This window comes from Cupressus sempervirens, chromosome 11, assembly GCF_028749045.1.
Source record: "Cupressus sempervirens isolate cs-2001-9-10 chromosome 11, ASM2874904v1, whole genome shotgun sequence".
Classification (NCBI taxonomy): Eukaryota; Viridiplantae; Streptophyta; class Pinopsida; order Cupressales; family Cupressaceae; genus Cupressus; species Cupressus sempervirens.
This window is the reverse complement of record NC_143128.1, coordinates 270,243,854-270,270,745: the sequence shown is the minus strand read 5'-3', so window position 1 is coordinate 270,270,745 and position 26,892 is coordinate 270,243,854. Positions and strand designations below refer to the sequence as shown.

Below are 26,892 nucleotides of genomic sequence, written 5' to 3'. Positions count from 1 at the left end.
TGATGAAGAATTGGTTGGAATGCTTTAGATTGCTATGGTCTATGTCTCTCTTTCTCTAGACCAACATCCAAAGATGAGCTATTTTGTGAAAATGATCGAAGACATCCAGAGAGAACAGTCACCAATGTATGAGTTCTTTGATTCACTATCACAGTCACCCTCAATTTCCAAGGACACACGAACAACTAGTCACTAGCCTCGAAGAGGTTCATTTAGTTTCATATCCTCCACTTAGTTGTTCTAGAAAATGAGCAGAGCTCTTCTTTCTTTCATAGATTTGGAAAAGCTACAAATTATAGTTGGCTCCAACATAGCTTCCATGTGCAAAACTAGTTATCTAATACATAGCTAGCATCTCTAATGTAGGCATTCTTAGTAATTCTAGCTAAAGTTTTGTTTTTGGAAGCTTTCCTTATATAGGTTAGTTTTAGTGAGGTTAGTTAACCTCACCCAAATCACATATTTGGGAGGTGGTTATTAACCACGAAGAGGTAGTTATTAACCTCTGTGTCTATATAAGGGCTCTTTTGGGCTTTGTAGGTGGACTTTTTGGTTTTAAAATAAGGGAACACTGTGGTGAAATTTTGATGAAGCGATAAATTTTAGAAAGTATGTACAGGTTTTATCTCTGAAATTCAAAAATCTCTATTATCTTCTTGGTGCTAGGAAATGGAATGAAATGTGCTTTGGGTTTCTTATTCTAAAATCAATTTTTTTATCTATTGTAGTAGACATTCTCATGGTATTGTGTGAGTGTTTATGAATAATGAATGTGTTTGGTAATACTAGTTGCTTTCAAGCATAGTTCTTGATCACCTTTTTTATCGTTGTTGTTTACTCAAGAAGGTTGTGCGGGCACGTGGTGCATTTTTCCTAAATGAATTTCTCTTGATCTTTGATGCTTTAGATTCTTTATTTGAAAACCCTTTTACAATTATATCATACGAGGGAGTTGCCCCTCTAAACGCAGAGGAAGGCCACATATCAAGGGCCTATCCAACTATTGTGAATGATTTGCCACACACTCCATTGGGAAAATTCTACTATGACAAATCTATTTACCAATAGATTTTTGGCCACTCTACAGGGGAGACTGAATGAGAAAAGACTGACAATCACCTATAATGAAGCACAATGCTGCTACCGCATGAGAACATTTTTCCTATTCCCCAACCAAACCTTGGCTTCTAAGACACCTTGGAGGATATCATCTAAGACTTGAACACTCTATCCTAGAGGTGTAGATGAAGTGCTAAACAATATCATCGGGTAAACCAAGCTCTTGAAGCAGAAGAAGAGTTTGGGTAAATCTTACAAAGAGCTGCTATTGGTCATAACATTGTAGTCGTTGAAAGAAAAGTAGTCATTCCAAGAAGAAACTGGAAGAATCTTGGTCACATCCAAAACCAAGTGAACAATAATCACTAACATGGTTGATAAAAGGTACCTTCCCTAGAATGAAGGTTGGTGACTCTATTTTAAAGATTGATTATCGATGACTCTATTTGAAGGTGGCAATTCAGAATCATGGTTTGGTACAAGGGAAAAGTTGAAAGTGACAGTGATAGTGATAGTGATGATGAATACTTTTCATATCCCAAGAAATAGATTCCTAATGAGCCTCTGTAAGTTGAATTCTTGAAAAATTTCTATGGCAGTAGGAGGCTAGACCCTAAAATGGTTCATCCCCACTTACTTCAAGTTTTTCAAAAGATCGAAGAAGAAGATGGAATTGACTATGGTTTTCTTTTTCATGATCAAGAATCCTTCTTGGAAAAGGATTTAGCATATAAAGATAAAGAAGGCCTTACTGAAAAATGTGCTTCATCTAAATCAGCAATGAGGAATACTAAAAATGTCTCTTATGCACCTGTATGCCAGCAAAATCAGATTTTCATTGATCCTAAGCAAGCTAGCGTCTTGAAGAGTTTCTATGCTGGACAGAAACTAGATCTAGGAGGTATTCATCCATCTTTGCTCTGGACTTTGCAAGAGATAGATGAGGAAAATGGTAAGGACAATTAATTTTTCTCTCACAAACCAAAATCAGTTTTAGAAATAAATTCCACATGTGAGCATAAGGAAGAACTTGATAAGAAAAGTGATTCATGTCAATCGAAGATGGATAGTGGTGGTCAAAAAGGTGTCCCAATGCCTACACCTATTTCTCATCAAAATCATATTTCCATTGATCCCAATCAAGTTGAATTTTTAAAAAGCTTCTATGGAAATGCACGCATGGATCCTAACAAAGTACATCCTTCTTTACATCAAATGCTGCGAGAACTTGAGAAAGAAGACCCACGCAAGAATTATTTTCTTGATAATAGAACATCTCCTGATCCAAATGTTAGAAATGATTCATCTAGTTCTTCATGCACAAAAGAAGATGAGGATTCTACATCTAATCAAGGAGATGGTCGAGACATGGTATCTATAGAAGAAGAATGGTCCGATAATGTATCAAGGAATCATTGTGAAAATATCCAAACCCAGGAAAAACTATTCAATCATCTTGATTGTAATAGAAAAGAAAAAGAAATATTAGAATCTCAAGAAACTATGCAACATATGATTGAAGATGAGGAAAATATGGATCAAGGTGAATTTCATAATACTTTTATTCCCACTTGGTGCCTCGATGCCTTAGATGATGACTTCCTATGTGGAGAAGATCTTCCCATTTATCCTTCCATGATCATTCACGATGAGGAATCTATTGATCATGTCAATACTTCAGATGTTCTGGCACAATATGAAATCACTACCATTGATGGAGATAAAAGAACCAATGAACTTCTACAAATATCTGCTTTCCTTGAGGAAATAGAGATCTTTACATTTGATTATATTGATGAACTTGTGATTAAAAGATTGGTTGATGAAAAAGATAAAAATCAACTTCTAGGAGAAGAAGATGAACCATGTAAATTTGATTCTTTGTCATGCATACCAACTTTCACATTTCATGAAAGATGTCTTAGAGAAGAAATGATGATTCAAAAGGGGATAGATATCATTGAACATATTGAAGATGAAAGCTATATGAATATGAAGACAAGTTCCTCTATTCCAATGGAAATACAATTGAAATCCTATGGATCATTCAAAGTTCAAGTAAATCCTCTTTTTGAGCCTTTTTTTTGAATAGGAAATCCTATGCCAAAGAGCTTCTATGAGAAGAATAATGTTGATAGAAGAAGTAATGAGGTAGTAGAGACTCTCATGGGAAAATTAGACGAAGGAAACTCTAACAACATTTTTACCCCAAGCTTGTCCTTGAAATCATTAGATGGTAATTTCCTCCATGAATAAAATGTTTACAGTAATCCTTTATTCTTAGAGGAAGGAATTTTTACTAATGATTTCCAAGTTGGTATTCAAAGACAAGGCTCAATGGTTATAACTCCGCAGGTTACTTCACTCCATAGATTGTATGAAGGCAATCCAATGTGAAGTTTGGTATCTTCTTGTCTTAACCATAAGAAGACCCTTAAAATGGAAAATTTTGATATTAATGGGATGAAAAATGAAGTTATGGCCCACCATGTTGACGATAGTATCAATGTAACTCCGTAGTACCTAAAAATTCAAGATGATCTTTTGGAAGATAAAGAAGAAGAAATGGATCATGAGAAGATTCAATATAACATGGATGTGCATCCTAGTTGGAATAATTTTATAAAGGATTCAACTATGATCATCCCCATGGAAAATAAAGAGTGTCTAGTGTTTGAAATGAGTTCAAGATTTCATGATGATCAATCAATAGAAATTCAACTACAGGGCTTTCCAACTAGAAGAGAGAATCAAAGATACATTCAAAAACTTGATAATATTATACTTCAACTCTTTGAAAATGAAGTTATCAATCATATGCTACAGGAAGCAGAATTGATTTTGAAGTTTGAGATTTTTGATGACGCCTGGTTATTTGGATATATTCTTTCATCCAGAGATGTGGGGCATGCTACAAATCTTAGAGTAAGAATTCAAGGAGCACATTTATATTTGAACCCATGGAAGCTTAAGAATTGTCACATGTTGGTATACCATGGTATTTATGTTTCCCACCCAGTGAATGGATTTGCATGATTATACCTTAAGTCACTAGAGGTAGGGAAACCTACCTTGTAAATAGTCTAGTTAGGAGTTTTTGTTGTGCCTAGTTTTCTTTCAGTTGTCTGGATTTTTGTGCTAGTTTCCTCCCTTTTGCAAAGTGATCCCTTAGGTGACTCTATAGCCCCATGGATAAAGCACTGTTCTAATTATTCTGGATTCGAGCTTCATCCATGTCAGTCCTTGTCCCCAGTTAGAGCTAGCTATTGCCCAGTTATAAAATTGTTTCAATTTCTGAGCCATGGTTATTTTTGAAATTTGCCTCATTTTAATCTTTAAATTTGTCTTTTCATGTCTGAGTTTTTGAAAGATCTTGTCCTTCACTATCTCCAGCTTGTTCCCAACTCCGCCCAGCACTTGAAATTTTGAAAATCTGACTTCTAAGCCACAAGTTATTGCAGGTTAATGGAGAGACCCAAATTACACATTTTCAAGTTTATCATTAACCATTAACCTCTCAAATAGGTTAATGATAACTCTCAAATCATGCATTTTGGAGTAGGTTAATTAAACTCTCCAAAAATGCATATTTCTTAACCTCTCAAAAAGGTTAATGATAAACTTCAAATTGTGTATTTTGGAGTAGGTTAATTAACCTCTCCAAAAATATGTATTCATTAACCTCCTTGAAATAGTTATTAACCTCATTGTTCAAAAGTTTAAAATTCCATATGTGATTCAAATGGAGTAACATTTTTGCAAAGAAAGAGAATCAGGTTTGTAAAGATCACTTCGGCTTGGAATTCCATTGATAAAATTTATCTACCACCTAGCTTGCACATCTGGAGATCAGCAACATAGGAGTGAAAAAAACAATGATTTTCTTGAACTCTTTGAAGTAATGAAGCTTTTTGGAGCCGAGCTCGATCATATAATTTTTTTTAAACTTTTTTTCATATAGTCATGTAGGCCTACTTGATGATGGTACTTCAATCACATTGTCGAGTCTAATATAACCCCCAAGACATATCACTATGCAGGCACAACTAGTCTTATTAGCCTTTTTGGCCATCTTGAGCAATCTCTAAATTTTTATCATTAAATTTCCAATAACACCTCATACAATTGTATGGATGTACTTACTTGGTGCTTGTAAAGAGGCAAAGGCGTTGTTTACAAAGTACAACAACCTTCTGGTTAATTGTTCACATTGAGGGTGATACAGTTAAACTCTAAAAAAATTGAAGGGAACAACATAAGAAGGGAGTTCAAGAGCCTATCAAATATAACATAGGAACCTAGTTGAAATGTTGGAGACATGAAAGATCGCAGGTTCATTCTATACGGGTACATTTCCAACAAGGAATTTAAATGATGTATTGCATGAGATGAAACCCCCTGCAGTTATAGGATGATATATTTGTCACAAAATTTCCATACGTACAGCTCACATTTTATCATCCCTTCACAATGACTACAAGACTGTGATCATACAAATTGATATAAAGCTCCTACCGATGCCATATCTTTTGGATTGAATGTGACTTGTTTGAAAAAATGCACAATTGAATTGTGGTTGAATAGTTTAACCAAATAAAAAGCTTCAAATGGTAGCTTTGTAAATTAATCTAGCAATTAGAAAGGTCCCAACAACATTGTACAGCTGAATAAATTTGAGCTCACCCCCGAAGATTAAGAGCATTCCACAAATCTTGAAGATAATGTGAAGGAGGATGAGAAGAGCATTTCAATAGCACAATTTATGTCCAAAACGGAGTTCATTTCACCATAAATTTATTAAAATTATGGTTTGGAGGCTGAACAGAATGAATAGCTAAAGATGACATATATAGGTCTCGAGTAGCATAAATGATGTTCAAAAGGGAGTTTCTTTGCAGAGTTAAGTATGCAGTGCAAAAGAGGAGATGCAGAGCTTCTAGATGACATAAATTTTGTTCACAAAAAAGGTGTTTGATCTCGAGCTAATGCGGTACAAAATCATTGATGAAGAATTGGTTGGCATGCTTCAGATTGCTATGGTCTATGTCTCTCTTTCTCTAGACCAACATCTAAAGATGAGCTATTTTGTGAAAATGATCGAAGACATCTGGAGAGAACAGTCCCCAATGTACGAGTTCTTTGATTCGCCATCACGGTCACCCTCAATTTCCAAGGACACAGGAACAACTAGTCACTAGCCTTGAAGAGGTTCATTCAGTTTCATATCTTCAAGTTAGTTGTTCTAGAAAATGAGCAGAGCTCTTCTTTCTTTAATAGATTTGGAAAAGCTGCAAATTATAGTTGGCTCCAACATAGCTTCCACGTGCAAAACTAGTTATCTAATACACAGCCAGCATCTCCAATGTAGGCATTCTTAGTAATTCTAGGTAAAGTTTTCTTTTTGGAAGCTTTCCTTGTATAGGTTAATTTTAGTGAGGTTAATTAACCTCACCAAAATCACATATTTGGGAGGTGGTTATTAACTACGAAGAGGTAGTTATTAACCTTTGTGTCTATATAAGGGCTCGTTTGGGCTTTGTAGGTGGACTTTTTGGTTTTAAAATAAGGGAACACTATGGTGAAATTTTGATCAAGAGATAAATTTTGGAAAGTATGTACAGTTTTTATCTTTGAAATTGAAAAATCTCTATTATCTTCTTGGTGCAAGGAAATGAAATGAGATGTGCTTTGGGTTTCTTATTCTAAAATCAAAATTGTTATCTATTGTAGTAGACATTCTTATGGTATTGTGTGAGTGTTTGTGAATAATGAATGTGTTTGGTAATACTGGTTGCTTTCAAGCATAGTTCTTGATCACCTTTGTTATCGTTCTTGTTTACTCAAGAAGGTTGTGAGGGTGTGTGGTGCATTCATCCTGAACAACTTTCTCTTGATCTTTGAAGTTTTAGATTTTTTATTTGAAAATCATTTAAGAATTATATCATACGAGGGAGCTGCCCCTCTAAATGTAGAGGAAGGCCACATATCAAGGGCCTATCCAATTGTTGTGAACGATTTTCCACACACTCCGTTGGGAAAATTCTACTGTGACAAATCTATTTACCAACACTAGTACATTAAAATCAAAAAATTTGACCTAGTAGTTTAGAAACTATAGACAATTCCCAACATATTCTATTCCTATAGATATTTGAAATAAAGATCATAACTAGTTTCAAATTGCATGTCAAGTTGACATAACCTTGATTGATGATTCTTCACTACCACTTGAGGTCATAGTTTGGCCCTTCATGATGTTGCACATATCAAAATGGTTTAAATTTAAAAATTGCATACATGTTTTGGCTTAAAGTTTCTAAGCCATAATATACATACAAGTTTCTTTCTATGTCTTATAAGTCACAATACATACATTGATTATGACCACTAGTAATTGAAAATAGATTTTCAATGTACTCCAGAAAACTAGAAGGAAACTAATGTTGTGAGGTGTTTACCATACCAATAATATAAGAATTTTCTCATTGTTATCCATACATTTTTTTGTATGGGTGGATCATATTTTATGATGTATCTTTGAACCTTAATTATTAGTAGAAGACTTACCATGTAAAATCTTTGAAAACAAATGTAAGTGGTTTTAAATGTATAACATTAGTTGCATCTAATGATGCTCACAAAAGGAAAGGAAAGGAAAGGGGCTTTATGGTGCACAAAACCATCCATAGTTTTTTGCTTGACATTTGGTGATAGTGATATGAGATTACCTCATACTCATTTTCGAGAGGTACCTAACTACACTACAAATGAGGCATACGTACCCTTATCCTCAATAGGATTTAAACTTGTGACCTCTCTTTCAAGAGTACAAGTTCTCCACCACAAGGACAACTCAGGCCATACAATAACTTAAAATGAAACATAATAACTTACAATGCTAAAAAAATCAAACAACTAGCCACTCTACTTAGGAATGTTGTTGTGAAAAATATAAGGTTTTGGAAGTTATTTACATACACCTCTATATTGAGTAGTAACAAATGTAGAGATTAGTGGTGTTTTAATTATAGGTCAAGATCTAGTTGTTATTGTCAATATATTTGACTAGTGGAAACTATATCTATAAAAGATCATTTTCTACTATTCTCCCTCTGGGCATCTTTGAGTGACCACTTGTTGGAGAAATACCACAAAATTCTATGGGTTCCAAGGATACTAAAGCCCATATCTTTTGTAAGTACAAGATTTATAGTCAATACAATCTTACCTATAGTATTTTTTTACAATACTCAGTTGATTTGATTCCTTATTAGTAACAAAAATATTTTAATCCACTCCCACTAGTCCTACTTTGTTTCTAACTTAGCAATAAATTCCTTGACTACTAATGTTGAGAGGAAACCAAGTAGATGAAGAATTCTTACCAAGCTAGTAAGGAATCAAGCCTTGCAAAAAGTAGTTGATAGAGTAGATTGCAGATATTGAAAATTCACATGGAAACTTTATGGATTTGTGATGAAAAGGAAAGAGCCTATTTTTTAAATCCTTGCAAAGCTCTTGTTACACAATACTCTTTGTAAGCTCTCAAATATTCATCCATATTGACATGAAAAGAGAGATAAATAAATTAAAATAGTTTACATATAATATCGATTTAATCTATATAAAAATTTATGTATGTAGTGTTTGTCATCGATGGAATATTAGCCAACATTTTGTGGATTGACATATTAGAGAAAATTTTTTTTTAACTCATATAAGTTAAGTAAAAGCTAAAGATTATTTCATGTTATTTAATCATAATTTTCCAAAATAAAACAACATGCACAAATGTAGAAAAGTTGTTTTGTCAAATAATGGTGTTAATGAAATATATATTTTTCATTTTCTATGATTGACAAAATCAATGCAATTTAAAAAAAAATTCTATTGCATCACAATTGTTTTCTAACATATTTACATATTAAAACAAGAGCCATATATTGGCATGTACTTTCTTATTGTAATTAATTGTTTATAAATAAATTTAATTTAATGTAATTCAATAAAAAAAATTGAGAAATGTGAAAAAACAAAATTATTGAGAAATGTGGAAAAAATTTATAATTCTTAAATATAATTATAAATGAATAAAGAGAATAGTGTAAGAAATCATTATATTCACATTACTTCATTGGTCAAGTACAAGTACATTTGCACTATTTCTCTTATAAAATAATCTTTGCAAGGTAAAAAAAAAATTGATCGTGTTAGAACATATTGAGATAGAAACTAAGACTTACATTAACCTTGAATGTAGGCTAAAATATTGCATTATGGAGATCCTCCAAAAAAAGTACTTCTAGATCAGAAAATAAGTTCACCCAATCATATAATATGTATGAAATATTAAATTTTTAAATGAATAAATAAACTTACTAAAAACAAATTATGCAAAAATCGTTACTATTAGACAAACTACATTGCCTACCCCAACTACAATAAACCATACAAATATGAATAAAAAAAGAAATCAAATCAAATTAATGCAATTATTGTACTTAAATCTTTTTTTGAATTTAGGTATTGTATTCAATATAGTAGCACAAGTTGACACTGACAAATTCCTATCTACAAAAGCTCTAGATAGTTCAAAATTCTCACAAGCACCATAATTCTATACATTATTTTTAGGTAGTCTTATTACATAACAATAAATCAATCATAATTTTATATCGAAAGAAATTTTTTTTTTGAAATGTATTCAATTATGATTTCTTTATTATTAAATACAACCTACAATTTAACTTGCAACAATAAATCAAATTTCATAATTTTATATCAAAAATATTTTTGCTTTTAAAATATATTCAATTATGATTTCTTTATTATTAAATATAGTCTACAATTTAACTACCAATTTTCAAAGTCTATTCAATGAGAATACTTTTGCAAGTATGTCATGACTTTTGCAAATAAGTCATGAAGCATTTTTTTTTATTTTTCAATTTTTAGAAGGTTATTATCAATCATTCTTCAATATTTTATTTTTAAATTTTATATAAGCAATTCAATTTGCGTAACCTTTTTTTTTGGTTTTAAGGATTAGGGTAAGGATTAGAGTTAGAATTAGGATTAGAAAAAGAGTATTACTTAGCATTAGAGTTGGGATTAGGGTTAGAGCTTGAGTTAGGGTTCGAGTTTGCATTAGAATTAGAAATAGGGTTAGGGTTAGAGTTGGGGTTAGAGTTTGGTGATTAGATTTTGGGTTAGAGTTAGATATAAAGATAAGGATAGAGTTTGGATTATTGTTTGGGTTAGAGTTAGGTTAGGTTAGTGTTAGGGTTAGGTCTATGCTTAGAGTAAGGATTTTGTCTATGGTTAGAGTTAGGGTTAGGTCAATTTTGATAAGGTTAGTATAATTTTGTTTCAGTATTTTTTTAATTCTATATATGGTGTTCAATTTACATAACTTTAATTTATTTTAATTTTAAGGTTATTAATAGGATTAGAGTTATGCTTAGAGTTAGGGTTAAAGTTAGGGTAAGGGTTAGATTTAGGATTTGGGTTAGAGTTAGGGTTAGGGTTAGGGTTGGATTTATAATTAGAGTTAGGCTTTGAGGTACGGTTAGGGTAACTATTATGTTATGCATTGTAATTGGTCTTTGGTTTACTTGTAATTTGTCTTTGAGTTGCTTTATATAATTTTATTAGCATTTATTTTCTACTTAGTTACATTGTTCATGACACACAATAAAATAATTAATCAATTGTAAAGTATAAGGATAAATATATAACTAAAATAATAGGATATTCTGTAAACTCTATAGTATGTGTCACTTTTAAACTGCATGGAATTAGGAAAAGGATTCTTTAACACTTTACTACATTTTGCCAGTTGCACTAAATAAATTGTTGTGAGTTTAAGGTAATATAACTAGTGCCATACACATAACTTATACTATAAATAAAATCTTTTTAAGATTTATGAATACCAATATCAAACATAAGTGTCTATTTTAAAATTTAATTTTTTTAATCATAGAGTACATTTTTTCTAAATTTTAAAAACTACTTATTTATATTATATTTTACACTAATCATAATTATTATAATATTTATAGAAATTAGAATAAGTATAATAATATAATAGGTCTAATATTATAATATTATTAAATCAAATAATATGATAATATTATTAAATAATATCATACTAATAGTCATGCTTTTTATAAAATGATATTACATAACTATATTTATATAGACACACACATTATTAAAAAAAATAGGAAAAAAATCATACAAATTGGAGAAAACAATTCATGATACCTAAAAAATCATCCCTTTAAAGAAATATGTTTGAACTAAAAAATAAAAAATCTAAATTTGAACTTTATAGAAACTTTGATTATTTAAAAAATGAAAAAAATGTTGTGATTGCTTAAATTTAATTGAGGAATTGCATGGAGTGATTGCAAGAATATTGCCTACAACAAGTATCCACACTTAATCTCTCATAAACTGATTTCAAACTATTAAATTTCACAAACACATTAAAAGCCCATACATATATAATAATTAACAAATATATTAAATTGTGATATTTTGATTAAAACTAAATGAATACTAAACACAGATTATCTACCTAACAGTCCAAAATATGACCCATTACTCTCTATAAATGAGAGTGAGAGGTGTAGGGAGATAGACCACAAACGCAACCAAAGAAAGACCTTTCCATTGCGTTACGTAGCAATGGATGTAGAGAATAGTATTGGTTTCTTGATAGGGGGAGGTCTACTAATTCTTTTCATCATCATTTTTGGCAAGAGGAAACTACCTTCACAAAATATTTCCTCTGCCATTCTCCCACCAGGCACCTTTGGGTGGCCACTGATGGGAGAAATGCCAAAGCTTGTTATGAGTGCCAAGGCCAACAAAGCCCATGCCTTTTTCCAACAAAAGATTGAGCAATATGTTGGAGACATCTTCAAGACCTGCTTGTTTGGGTTTCCTACAGCAGTGTTTTACAGTGCTCAAGCCAATAAATTTGTCTTTAGCAATGAAAACACTTTGGTCCACAGTCACTCGCCCTACTCTGTTACCAAATTAGTTTCCCATGGATTGCCTTCCAAAACTAGGGAAGAAGCCAAGTCTATGAGAAAGATTATCACCAAGTTCTTAAAATCCCAAGCTTTGCAAAAATGGATAGGGAGAGTAGATTGCGTAGTGAAAAGCCACATGAAAAGTCATTGGGTTTGTCATGAACAAGTAAAAACCTATCCTCTCATTAGGCGCTGTTTGTTTTCTGTTGCGTGCTCTCTCTTCTTCAGTATTCATTATGAGATGCAACAGCAAGATTTGTTTCCCCATTTTGAGAAAATGGTAAAGGGAATACTCATGCAGCTGCCATTGAATTTTCCTGGGACTAGACTAGAAAGGCCATTTTAGCCAAAAATCATCTCTGCCAAATCATCCAAACTCTTATCGATGAGAGGTGGACAAATGGTGGTCAGGATGACTTCTTATCCTGCCTTGTTGAGGAAGCAGATGAGGAGAATCTAACGGATGATGAGATTAAGGATAACATGTTGATACTTTTGGCAGGAAGTCAAGATACAGTGGTGATAACGCTATCTTTTCTACTACGTTATCTGGCTCTAAATCCAGACTGCTACTGCCTTGTCCTCCTAGGCATTTCATGCATAGTCGTCTTTTTTTTACAATCTATCGTTTCAATCATTGTAGTTTATTGTGTTTCTGGTTCTGTATTGTGAAACGCTCATGAAAAAACAGAGACAAGTAAGGAATGAATTATAAAAACAAATTTGGATTTGACTGTATCTGTTTTGCATCAACATTTCGAATCACATTCTGTGATTTATTATCAGGATGACATATTTTACTATTCTATTTTTGCATTCGCTCTTTTTTATAGATCATGTACTGTGATTCCAAACTGATCTAAAAAATAGACACAACCACATCCAAATTTTTTTTACACTTCAAATATATTGTAGAAATCTAATAAGATTTAAGATGTGAATTAGATGTAATGGTATCAATGTCACAAAGTCTTGCATTGATTTTCTAGATCAGATCACTGTAATTACTAGATTAGATTGTGTATTTCTATTAACTTTTCAATATTATTTTTCATAATAGAGTATGAAATATTCTGATGATGATGACAAAAATCACAGAATTCAGTAGTGGTGCTAATCACAAATTTCTTGTTTGGTTCTCAAAATCAACAATTTTAGTCGTTGTATTTTGTAGATTACCTTGTGAATGAGTTTTTTTAAGGGATGTTTTAGTTTTCTTGTTTTCTTAGTTTTCGATTACTATGATGGATCATGGAAGTTATCTGAAATATTATGAAAAAACTCGCACAATATAATTTGGAAACGATAAAAATAGAATCTACTAATGATTATGTAAGATTTGCAGAACAAGCTCAGATTTTACGAGAGATGGATGGCACTAAAGGGCTTCAGTGGGAAGACATTCAAAAGATGAAATATTCATGGAGAGCAGCTCAGGAGAGTCTGCGACTTCAACCTCTAGCTCAAGGTGCATAGCGCAAATCCATCACTGACTTTTGCTATGCTGGATATACGATACCTAAAGCATGGAAGGTATGGAAAGGTGTAAAGACTTTTGCTATGCTGGATATACGATACCTAAAGCATGGAAGGTATGGAAAGGTGTAAAGAGCCCTGGAATGATTGTATATCAATCTACAATAATAATAGTATAGTCATGTTAATCTACACACGTATAAGAATATACAATGTTACAGCTTATCAATGTTTAGATCATTTTTCAAATAGATTCACCAATGTGACAATGTGATCTGAAAAGGTAATGACTGAATTACATCATAATTTAATCTAAAAATAATTAATGAACATTATGAATCTATCAACAACATATTATATTATTGTTCATGTTATTGATATTTTAAAGATGGAAGGTATCAAATTCTAGTATAATTTAATCTAAAAATAATTAATGAACATTACAAAATTATCCACAACACATTATATTATTGTTCATGTTTTTGAATAATAGGAGCCAAAAAGTGTGCTGATCCATAACATAAGACTGGTCAACTACCAATGGATAACCATCAAAACAAAACTAACCCCTATTTCTACTAGAAACATAAACAAGATTCATTACCATAATTATGAGAGTCTTAAACAAAATGCCTATAATCAAACATAAGAGTCTAAAGAAAAATATTAACAAAGGCATAAAAGCCTTGCAAACTAATAAGTTCAATAACCATCAGATTAACAACATTAGAAAGAAAAAAGGGGGGAGCCCTTAAGATTTCTTGGCCTCCTTACTCCCTAGGAGGATGTCTGCCTAGTCTTCTGCCAAAAAGTCAAATAGCATCTTAGAGTCCTCCTTAAGCAGGTCTCCATTGGTATCCTTGAGCAGGCAAAGAATGGTAGCTACTGCATGTGTCACTTTAACCATTATTTTGGTCAGTAGGCACATTCTTTCCCACGTCTCATTGCCAGCCTTATATTGAGTACCTAGGATGGCTAGCCTCATACTGACTAGTAGTCTTTGTGGTATCCTACACAAACAATAGTTAGCAGCATTTTTAGAAACAACCTTAATAGGGGAGGAGATCATTACGTGGGAAGGCATCTTGTCCACCGTATCAGAGAATTGATCCTTTGTTAGGTCCACACACCCCAGCACAACCATCGTCGAGACATGTGACACATCCTTATTCTCCTTAGCCTCACCTAAATCTGACCTAAAGGAGTCTAAATCCTCCTCCTCCACCACCTCATTTGTACCTCCCACCCCAAAGTTCACCACTTTTTCTTTCATCCTCCATTTGGGGCAACCCGAATCCTCCAAATCAGACTCCTCCTCCTATGAGGCTTCCTCCTTCAACTTCCTCTTAGCAATCTCCTCCTAATCCCTCTCCCCTCCTCCTTTGACTCCACCACCACCTTTTTCTTCCCTTTATCCTACCTCCCTCGCTTCCCCAAGTGGGGGGGGATTCACCAAGGACCCACTAGGTGAAGCTTGTGGGGTAGGGGCTCTGGGACCCGTAATATTAAAGGGAACAATTTAGGGCTAGGGGTTCGGATGGATAGGAATGTCAATTTCCACAATCTTGGGGAGGGCCAGGGCAAGGTGAAATTGGTACAGCCTAAAAATTAAAGCCTAGTGTAAAACGGTGAAATTAACCCCATTTTTCATTTTTTCTTTGACATCAACAACACAATTCTCTAAATTGTGTAGCAAGAAGAAAGGAAGTGAAATCAAATCACGGTGGCAAAAATGATTATTGTTCATGTTATTGATACTCTAAAGATGGAAGGTATCGAAGAGTGTAAAGAATTGTTTATTATCTAATGTTAATCTAAATATATATTCTTATTAGATTATTTTATTTAAGATATTTTATTATGATTTTCAAATCATATAAATAATGTTTTAGATCACATTCCAAAGAGATTACAAAATATTAATATTAAGAAAATATCTTACAAAAACTAATTAAAAAACAAGAGTTGTGTGCTACAGTTGAAGTCGCACCTATAGGGGAAAAATTAAAATAGAATGTGATCTATATTAATCTAATTTTTATTTGTTTAAATATGTATCTATTCATATTGTTGAAATGAATGTAAAATTTTATGATTAATTTATAATTATTGATAATAAAATATTTAAGAAGAAAATAAATTTTGTAGAAATATATCTTTATATGACATATTTGAACAATTTATGAGCACATATAATTGTGGAGAGAATTCTCCCTCCATTTAAAATAGGAGTCAATAAGTTTTACTCAAAAACTACATAATTAGATCATCCTAAAAGTTCTACAAATTGACTTAATCTAAAAAGAATATTTCACTTACCAATATAAATCTAGTTATAAATCTAGTTATGCTATATCACACACCAAAATCATAGAAGATATTAATTATTTATATTTTATTATTGTTTATGTACATTAAAACTATTATGTGAAAATATAAACAACATTTTTAAAAACTAGAAAAGTATAAATTATTTAGTTAGATGATGTTTGGAAAAAATGCAAACAATATACTAACAAAAAATTCTATGGTAAGTTATAAATAAAATAATTTCCAACTTGAAAATTATAATAGAGGAGAATAAAATTCTTGAAGAGTAAAAAAAAGACGTGGATAAATCTTGCATTTCTTTTTTAACTCCACTTCTTTTTATCGTTATTGAGATTTGACCTACATGAAATTTTATGTTAAAATAAAAGAGTACAAATAAATCAAATAGGCACATTATGTTGAAAAAGCATAAGCTTAAAGAGCATGACAAGGCAAATTGGTAGAAGATTATTTGTTATTGTACTTTCTTTTGACAATGTACTATTGCATTCGCAATGTCTCATTAGTGAATTAGTTTTGAATGTATCAACCAATTATATGCAAGCATTTTTACCTCATTTCAATTTTTATAAAGTTTTCATATTTTTAATCAATATAATATATTATGAAAAAATATTTATCTCCATTCTAATTGGTTGAATTCATTTTGTCTTATAAGACCCCTTTTCTCAGAGCTCCCACCATATTGCTTTTTTAACGGCATGAATTTTGCAAATAAATATAGATATATACACAATTATTACATTCACAAACTACTATTAAGAAACTAATAGATGAAAATATATCTTCTATTATTTTCCCTAAACATCAAGACTATGAAGACTGTGAAGTAAGTTATTATTCTAATGTATATAAATCTTCTTGAAAGCACAATGTAACTTTTTTTAAATTTTTATTTCATAGTTTTTTTTTTTTTAATTTAAAATTTATATTCATATTTAAAAAAATACAATAGTAAAATTGAAATACACGCACCCCTAATTTAAAATTTGAATTATCATTTAAAATTTAAAATATTACCATTAAATTTTTATTTTTATTAATTGTTGTTGAAAAATAATAATTAACAACTTATATATTACATTTTCTTTAATATTTTACCATGCATAATAAAAATTAATAATTGTATTATATATCTAATCTTTTTAAAACTTCAATTTCCTATACATATTCATTATTATAATATCGAATATTGTTTCTATTACAATACATTCTAACGGTAAGTACATGCCACTACGTGGCACTTCTTGAATTTGTAAATCAATATGCCTCAAAGTTGTTCAATTAAAAATGTAGTTTCTTTCAGAAATTAATATCTTCAACAAATTTGTATTTCCTATTTTCCATACCTCTGTAGGAAAATATAATGTAATGATATTACTAGACCAATCTAAATGTCAACTAGACAATAAAAAAAAAATGTATGAAAAAATCTTCATGAGGGAAGTCCAATGCAAGGCACTTACTCTAAATAAATGAACATAAAAATTGAATCTAGGTAGCGCTTGAGAAGAACACCTTCTCTATTACACAATTACCCCATTTAACTAAGCTAACCCAGCTTGAAGGACTATTTACTTTGAAAAAGATGGTGGTGATAGCAACAAATGCAATAGTTATTGAAGATGTGATGGATAATAATGTCCTTTTCCACTTGGAGTTGTGCAATCTGGTTATTCTAGAAATGGATGGCATACGCTTCATTTTGTGAGAAATATATTAAAATTAAATTTAACACTCACAACTCTAAACCTAAAATATTTGCTTGGTACTTGAAAGCTGCTCGACACGTGAAGGTGTCGAATACCAATTTTTCCCGGCACTTGAAGGTACTGAGTCACAGATTGCTCGGCACTTGATGGTGCCGAGTGACAGGAAACAGGTGCCAAGTAAGCTTGGCACACAAAGGAGAAAGTTCAACACCAATGGATGTCGAGTGAGCTAGACTCACAAAGGAAATGCTTGGCACTTGAAGAGCTTGGCACACAAAAAATGTAGTAGGTGCCGAGTGTTCTATTTCAACTAAAATATTATAACTTAGAGAAAATCAACGTGAATGCTTTCACCATTAAAACCAGAAAGCCAAATCTTTAACCTTTCAAACAAACTTGTCAAATGCAATGAATAGAAGAGGAAGATAGATTCAAGTATGCTTTCTTGTTTTCTATTCAATCTTTCATTAACCTATTACAAAATTTGGGAGCATTCGACTTCAACCAGAAAACTCTAAAAAAACCCTAAATTGATAAAATTTCAAACAACAATAAAATTTTAAACTTGCAGCTCTAATGGCTGCATACAATGGTCCCTGGAGCAATCACTACTTCAATAGGATGAATCTAACAATGACAAACTTAAAGAGTGAACAAGGAAAGCACGTGCAATTACAGTCACAAACTTCTTTCCTTCTTCCTTCTCTGCTTAGCTCTGCAACTTCTCTCTGATCTGCTTGATCTACTTGAACTCTCTAAATGAATGAATAACCATTCCTCTTTTTTTTCATATCTTTCCCCCTCAACATCCAAATTCAAAATCTCACCTACCAAAAATAAATGCCTGCCATTCATGGATGCTTGTGGTGACCTGATAGGGTAGATGGGTGTGGGGCTCTAGGACAACCTACTGGCTCTTCAACGTTTAATTTTTCCAACACTCTCCCTTTGTCCCGAGCCAAAAAAATAAGGATCACAACTGATCCAAATCAACTACACCAAGACTCTCCTAAGTGTACAAAAGTTCCAATGCCTAATGCCTTGGTGAAAATATCTGCTAGCTACCGCTCAGATTTGCAAAATTTCATCTTGATATCCCCATTCTCCACCAACTCTCTGATGAAGTGATATCTGATCTCAATATGCTTGCTTCTCCCATGGAAGACTAGATTTTTGGACAATGCAATGATGAGATTTTGTCACAATAAATTGTGGTTCCATCCTCTTTCCTTTTATTCAAATTTGTCAAGATCCTCCTTAGCCAAATTGTTTGACATGCTACTGCATTTGTTGCAATGTATTCAGCCTTTGTTGTAGATTGAGCAATAATAGGTTGCTTCTTGGATGCCCATGAAATTACACGTGATCCCATATGAAACATGTATCAAGAAGTGCTCTTGTTATCATCTAAACTTCCAGCCCAATCACTATCCGTGTAACCAACCAACTTGAAAGCATCATTTGCAGTATATAAAATCCCAAATCCCTTGGTACCTATCACATACCTTAGGATCCTCTTTCCCGCTTGCCAATGGGAATCCTTTAGTGTTTCCATAAATTTAGAAATTAGACTTACTGCATGCATTAGGTCTGGCCGAGTTGCAGTCAAATACATTAAACTTCCAAACATACTCTTGTATAGTGTTGGATCCACTCTCTTGCTAGAGTCTTCCTTGCTCAACTTCAGACCTATTGCTATTGGTGTGGGGGTTGCCTTACTATTCTGCATTTTAAATCTCTCCAAGATCTGCCCTACATATTTTTCTTGAGAGATGAATATGCCATCATGCATTTGTTTTACTTCTATGCCTAGAAATTACTTCAAGAGACCTAGGTCTATCATTTCAAATTCACTTTTCATGGCCTCTTTGAACTCACCAATTAGAGCCTTATCATTACTAGTAAAAATTAAATCATCGACATACAAGACAACAATCAACACATTACCATCTGTTGCCTTGATGTAAAGAGTGGGCTCACCATTGCTTTTGCTAAAGCCATTGCTCATCAAATATGAGTCAATCCTACTGTACCATGCCCTTGGAGCTTGCTTGAGCCCATAAAGAGCTCTCTTCAATCTATATACTTTATTCTCTTCACCTGCAACTTCATAACCAGGTGGTTGCTCCACATACACTTCTTCTTTCAATACACCATTTAGGAAGGCGGACTTCACATCCATTTAAAATACCTTCCATTTGTACTGGGCTACAATTGATATGACAGCATGCACAGTTTCCATTCTTGCAACAGGGACATAGGTCTCATCATATCTCTTCCATACTGCTGTTTGTAGCCCTTGACTACCAGCCTTGCCTTATGCCTATCAATCTTGCCTTCAGCATTGCATCTGGTCTTATAGACCTATTTCACTCCAATCACATTCTTCTTTGGAGGCAATTCAGTTAGCTCCCATGTCTCATTTCTTTTTATAGCATCTATTTCCTCATCCATGGCATTACACAATTTCTTCTCCTTAATAGCTTCCTCAAAATATACTAGATCACTATGAGAAAATAATGCAAAATTAACACTCTCATCATAATCTTCATACCTTTCATCTTGGTATATCTCCCTAATACTCTTGGTCTTTCTTGGTAATAGGGAGGAGAGTGTGGGATTAGAATCTTCATTGCTACTGCATTGCCGACTAGCTCGGTCTTCACTAGTACTCAGCACTGACATTTGGTCATGCCTTGAGGAGCTCAGCAATGTCTGAATTTGCTTGCCTTTTCTTCTACTTACTCCTTCTTGCTGTTCATTAGCATCTTCTTCACTCAAAATTGGCACTTTACTTGAAGTGCTCGGTGACTCATCAATTGAACCATACCAAGATTGATTTTCAAGAAATTCCACATCTCTTGAAAAGGTCATCTTGTTGTTCGGGTCATACAATCTATATGCCTTTGATTAAGAGTTGTACCCTGTGAAGATGCACTTCACACCTTGGTCATCCAATTTCTACATTTTCTCTTTAGGCACATGTGCATATGCAACACATCTAAACACCCTTAGGTGTTCAACTGTCCATCTTCCTCATGACCATGCTTCCATTGAAATTTTGTCACGGACTACCTTTGTAGGACACCTATTAATTAGGTAAACTGTTGTTGCCACAACCTCTCCCCAAAATTCATTTGGGAGACTTTTATCCTTCATCATGCTCCTTGCCATTTCAACAATGGTCCTATTCTTTCTTTCAGCCACTCCATTCTACATTGATGTATAGCTGGCTATGAGCTCTTTCTTTATGCCATGTTTACAATATCGCCTAATGTGAAAACATGCTTTTTGAGCCTCCTCAAATTTTCTTTTTTGGCAATAAAAATAGAATTTTAGCATTCCACTACTCATGGTTAATGCAATGGATCAAGATGCAAGATATACAACCAGGGATTATGGTAGATCACTCTCACTGCATAGCACCCAAATCTATCTTTCCAACCAATAAAGCCCAACTAGCGGCCACAGTCAGCGTGAAAAATAACCAGAAAGTCAATGTAATAAGTGGGTGGGCTTGTAGTCACAAAAGGCTTACCTGTGTGCAAAAAGGTGGTCTCATTCTCAAAAAAGAGATTTCACAATAGATCTCTAAGTCGACAAAACCACCAAAACACTTACAATTGACACAAGTGTTATTATCTGAGATCTGTTGAATGAAGCAGCCAAGATCAGAAAGGATCTCGGCCATCGGATTAGTCAGCATTGGATCTCATGGTAGTGGCCATTTGTATACTGAAACTCTATCGTCATTGAGAGTGAGCATGAACTCCTGACACCAAAGGATACCTTGTTGGTGATGTAGGCTTTCAACTATCCTTTTAATATCCCCTGCCTTTACCTACTCCAACTATTTTATTTATTGTTGTCTTCTCATCGAGAGTTCTAGATCTCTCATTTTGTAATCTATACTTTTACATTATTAGGTTTAGGTTTAGATTTTGTTCCAAAAGTTTGAGTCAGCTCTAATATTTTTTTAGAAGTTTGTAGATGTTTTGTCTTCTTGGGTAATGGTAGATTTCTCTAGAATATTGTATGCTTTCTTATAAAAAGTACTATGTACTCATTTGAGATTACAACGGAATGAAATATAATACAATTTATTTTTTGGCAACACATCGTGTTGTTTTCTGTCTTTGTTATTTTTTTCCTCTACCCATCCATCAGATTGGTATTAGAGCTTTAGAAAATCTGGGCATTTTTTTTATAAGTAGATGTCATTGTGGATGAAGGGCAAATGAGAGCAAAAAGATCTAAGGAAGAGATCATAGTTGCTGTGTGAGGAAGGAAGAGAAAGGGTTTGTAGTTGTTACAAGTTAGAAAGTTTTACTATTAAATCATGGTAGGAACGAACTAGTGGAAGTATTATATAGCCACAAATTCCAACTTTTAATGGAAAAAATTATGATTATTGGAGCATCAAAATGAAAACACTTTTTTGTTCTCAAGATGTTTGGGATTTAGTTAAAAGTGGGTTCCCTGAACTAGCAAACCAACAGGCATATCAAGCTCTTTCACAAGCTGAAAAAGATTTATTAAAGGAAAATAGGAAAAAGGATGCTAAGGCATTGTTCTTTATTCAGCAAGTAGCAGAGGAAGCAATATTTCCAAAGGTAGCTACTATTGCAAGCTCAAAGCAAGCATGAGACAACTTGCAATCAACATACTAGGGCATAGGAAAGGTAAAAACTTCAAAGTTACAAAATCTTAGAGGAGATTTTGAAAATTTACAAATAAAAGATTTAGATTCAATAGACTCATTCTTCACTTAAACAATGGGGATAGTAAATCAGATTAGATTATATGGAGAAACCCTTAAGAATCAACAAGTTGTAGAGAAAATACTCAAAAGTCTACCAAATAAGTTTGATTCAAGAGTTGTAGCCACTGAAGAATCTAAGGATCTCTTCTTGCTATTAATAGATGAGTTAATGGGTTCTCTCTTATCACATGACCAAAGGTTGCTTTCAAGACTTAACTTTCATTTGGAAGAACAAGAGGAAGATCAGATTATGGCAAAGGCAAAGGATGTTTTACACCAAGAGGAGGAAGATAAAATTCACAATTTGAGAGTAGAAGGCTAGCATCAAGCTCACAAACCAATTTCACATCAACAAGAGGAAGGGGGAGGAACCATCATCAAGGAGAAAGGTATGACAAATCTAACATCCAATGTAATTATTGTAATAAATTTGGGCATTTTGCATCTGAGTGTAGAAAAAGACAATATGACATGAATGGGAAAAAGGCACATTTTACAAATGAAAGTCAGCCCAACACTAGTGAGAAAAACACTATCTTGATAACATGCAATGTTGCACAAGAGTGTTCTAAAGAAGTATGGTTCTTAGATAGTGGTTGTAGTAACCATATGAGTGGGTCTAAGGAGATATTCTCAATAATAGATGAATCAGTAAAATCAAAGGTTAAGTTGGAAAATGATCATCAAATCTCAGTCATGGAAAAGGGGTCAATTAGCATAAGAACTAAGAAAAGTGAAGAAAAAAAAATTCCTAATGTATATTATGTTCCTGGATTGCAACACAATCTTATAACCATTAAAAAACTAGTACAAAAGGGATATAGAATAAATTTTGAAAATTTTGAATGTGTGATTCTAGATAAAAGACCAAACAATAGGCTGATTGCAAAAGTTGAAATGACACAAAATAGAAATTTTCCACTTAAAATCCAAGTGAATTATTCTTAGAGCCAAATGAATTGCAAAAAGTAGCTGAATCTGCATTTAAAGCTTTACACAAAAATGAATCTTGGCTATGGTATTTAAGGTTTGGTCATTTAAACTTTAAAGGATTACAACTCTTATATAAGAAATGAATGGTCTATGGGTTGCCATCAATAGAGCCACTTAAGACAACATGTGAGAATTGTATTTTGGCAAAGCAACATAGAGAAAAAAAATTATTTTTAAAGTCTTATAGAGCAAAACATCCACTTGAGATTGTCCATTTAGATCTTTGTGGGCCAATGAAAACACCATCCTTAAGTGGAAAACTTTATTTCTTGACATTTATTGATGATTTCAGCAGAAAAGTTTGGGTTTATTCTATGAACTATAAATCAGATGTATTTGCTATCTTTAAAGAATTCAAGGCAAAAGTTGAGAAAGAAAGTGGATATTCTATTAAAACATTAAGAACTGATCAAGGTGGAGAATACATATCAAATGATTTTCTAAATTTTTGCAAAGAAAATGGAATATGGAAACAGCAAGGTACACTCCACAAAAAAATGGAGTAGCAAAAAGAAAAAATAGAAAAATTATGGAGATGACAAGGAGTATGTTAAAGGAAAAATACTTGCCAAATGAGTATTGGGCTGAAACAATTGTATGTTCAGCATACATACTAAATAGATGTCCAACAAAAGTAGTAATAAATAAAACACTAGAAGAAGCTTGGAGCAAAAGGAAGCACAATATAACACATTTGAGAATATTTGGTTGTGTGGCATACTCATTGGTACCTCAAGAAGTGAGACAAAAATTGGATGATAGAGGAGAGAAGTGCATATTTGTGGAATATAGTGAACAATCTAAGGCATATAGGCTATACAATCTCATCACAAAGAAGTTAATAATAAGTCGTGATGTTGAGTTTGTAGAAAAAGAAGCATGGGATGGTAGCTTACATAAGTCAACTATAGTTGCAGCTAGTGTTCCACAACAAAATGAAGAAAATGAAACTCAAGACATGCATTCTACAACACACAAAAATGTTCCTAAAACACCTATAAGGGCACCTACCACTCAAAACACTACTACTGCATCAAGCACTAATAGTAGTGAATCATCTAATCCAACACTTGCTTCATTAAGATCAAGATCTATAAATACTTCAAGGAAGATATGAAGTCTTAGAGACTTATATGATGGATTACAAGAGGTTGAAAATGATGATTTATACATTAATTTTGCACTCTTAGCACATGCTGATCCAATTTATTTTGAAGAAGCTATTAAAGATGACAAATGGATTTTAGTCATGGATGAAGAAATTCAGTCAATAGAAAAGAATATACATGGGACTTAGTGGATCTTACTAAAAGAAAGGATGTGATTGGAGTTAAATGGGTATACAAAACAAAATATAATGTTGATGAAAAAATAGAGAAACAAAAGGCAAGACTAGTAGCCAAAGGCTTCACACAACAACTAGGTATAGACTACAATGAGACATTTGCACCTATGGCAAGATTAGACACTATTAGAATAATTTTATCCATAGCAACCCAAAATAATTGGAAAGTTTATCAAATGGACATGAAATCAACATTCTTGAATGGCATTTTAGAAGAAGAAGTTTATATAAAGCAGCCACTATGATATGAAATTTTGGGAGAAGAACATAAGGTATACAAGCTGAAGAAGGCACTATATGGCTTGAAGCAAGCTCCTAGAGCTTGGTACAGTAGAATAGACTCTTATTTTGTGAATAATGGTTTTAGTAAGTGTGGTTATGAACCAACTTTGTATGTCAAAGTGAACAATGAAGGAGAAATATTGATAGTTTTCTTATATGTAGATGATTTTATATTCACTGGTAATATGTCAATTAATAATTTCAAGGCAGCCGTGAAAAATGAATTTGATATGACTGATCTAGGACTTATGAGGTATTTTATTGGGATACAAGTAAATCAAAATGATCAAGGCATTTTTATTTTTCAAAGTAAGTATGCTACTAATTTGTTGAAAAGATTTAAAATGAAAAATGTGAATTCAGCCCCTACACCAATTGCACTGGGTATAAAACTTAGCAAGAATGATGAAAGTCCTAATATAGACACAACTTTATTCAAAAGATTAGTTGGCAACCTTTTATATTTGAAAGCTACAAGACTAGATATAATTCATGGAGTTAGCCTCATTTCTAGATTCATGGACAAACCAAAAGAAACTCATTGGAATGCTGGAAAGAGGATTTTGAGGTATATAGCTGGAACAAAGAACTTTGGGATCTTATATGCACATTGAGATCATTACAAGATGATTGGCTATACAAATAGTAACTGGGTAGGTAGCTTTGATGATAAAAGAAGCACTTTAGGACATATCTTTCACCTAGGATCAGGAGCTATTTCTTGGGCATCAGAGAAGCAACCAATTGTGACATTATCATTAGCTAAAGCAAAATATGTTGCAACATCATCAGCAACCTGTCAAGCAATGTGGATGAGAAGAGTACTTTCAAATTTGAAGCATCCATAAGAAGAACCTACAATATTATATTGTGATAATAATTCTACAATTGCTTTATCAAAAAATCATGTCTTTCATCAACATAGTAAACATATAGATATAAGCTATCATTATATTTGTGAATTAGTGAACAATGGTGACATATGTCTTAAGATTTGTAGGTCCAAAGAACAATTGGTGGACATTTTCACAAAGCCTCTTGCAAAGAATGTCTTTGAACATCTTCAAGAAAGTATTGGTATTACAAACATGCATGGCAGTGAAGATTAAGGGGGAGTGTTGGTGACGTAGGCTTCTAGCTATCCTTTTAATCTCCCCTGCCTTTACTTAATCCAACTATTTTATTTATTGTCATCTTCCCATCGAGAGTTCTAGATCTCTCATTTTGTAATCTATACTTCTACATTATTAGGTTTAGGTTTAGAGTTTGTTCGAAAAGTTTGATTCAGCTCTAATATTTTTCCAGAAGCTTGTAGATTTTTTGTCTTCTTGGCTAATGGTAGATTTCTCTAGAATATTGTATGCTTTCTTATAAAAAGTACTATGTACTCATTTGAGATTACTATAGAATAAAATATAATATAGTTTATTGTCTAGCAGCACATCGTGTTGTTCTGTGTCTTTGTTATTTTTGTCCTCTACCCATCCATCCTACCTTTGTTGAACACCAGAACCATATTAAAATGATTCCATCTTCCTTTCTTCGAATCCACATTTTGAGCCTTAAGTTCCTTTTGAAACTTTGAAAGGCACTTCAACATCACAACATCACTATCGAAATAAATTTTCATGCTTGTGTAGAGCTGTAAGGCCAAAGTAAAATTAAGTTAGTTATATTGGATATTCACCAAAAATAAAGAACAAAATAAGCCTCTAGACCTTAAAAGAACACAAGTAGCTATAATTTTAATAATATAACATGCCAAAAGAGGGTTTCTAAACTCTACATGATTTCCCTAAAAGTTATGTAGTTTCTATGCTACAATCAGAGTGATGAGCTTATAGACACATTATAAATTTTTATTAAAAGAATCCAAAAATAGTAGTC

General features: G+C 32.7%; 1 pseudogene; it reads left to right on the top strand.

Annotated features, from left to right (window-relative positions):
* Positions 1–11,904: 11,904 nt before the first annotated feature.
* On the top strand, positions 11,905–13,712 carry LOC149529170 (cytochrome P450 716B2 pseudogene; annotated as a pseudogene).
* Positions 13,713–26,892: the final 13,180 nt, after the last annotated feature.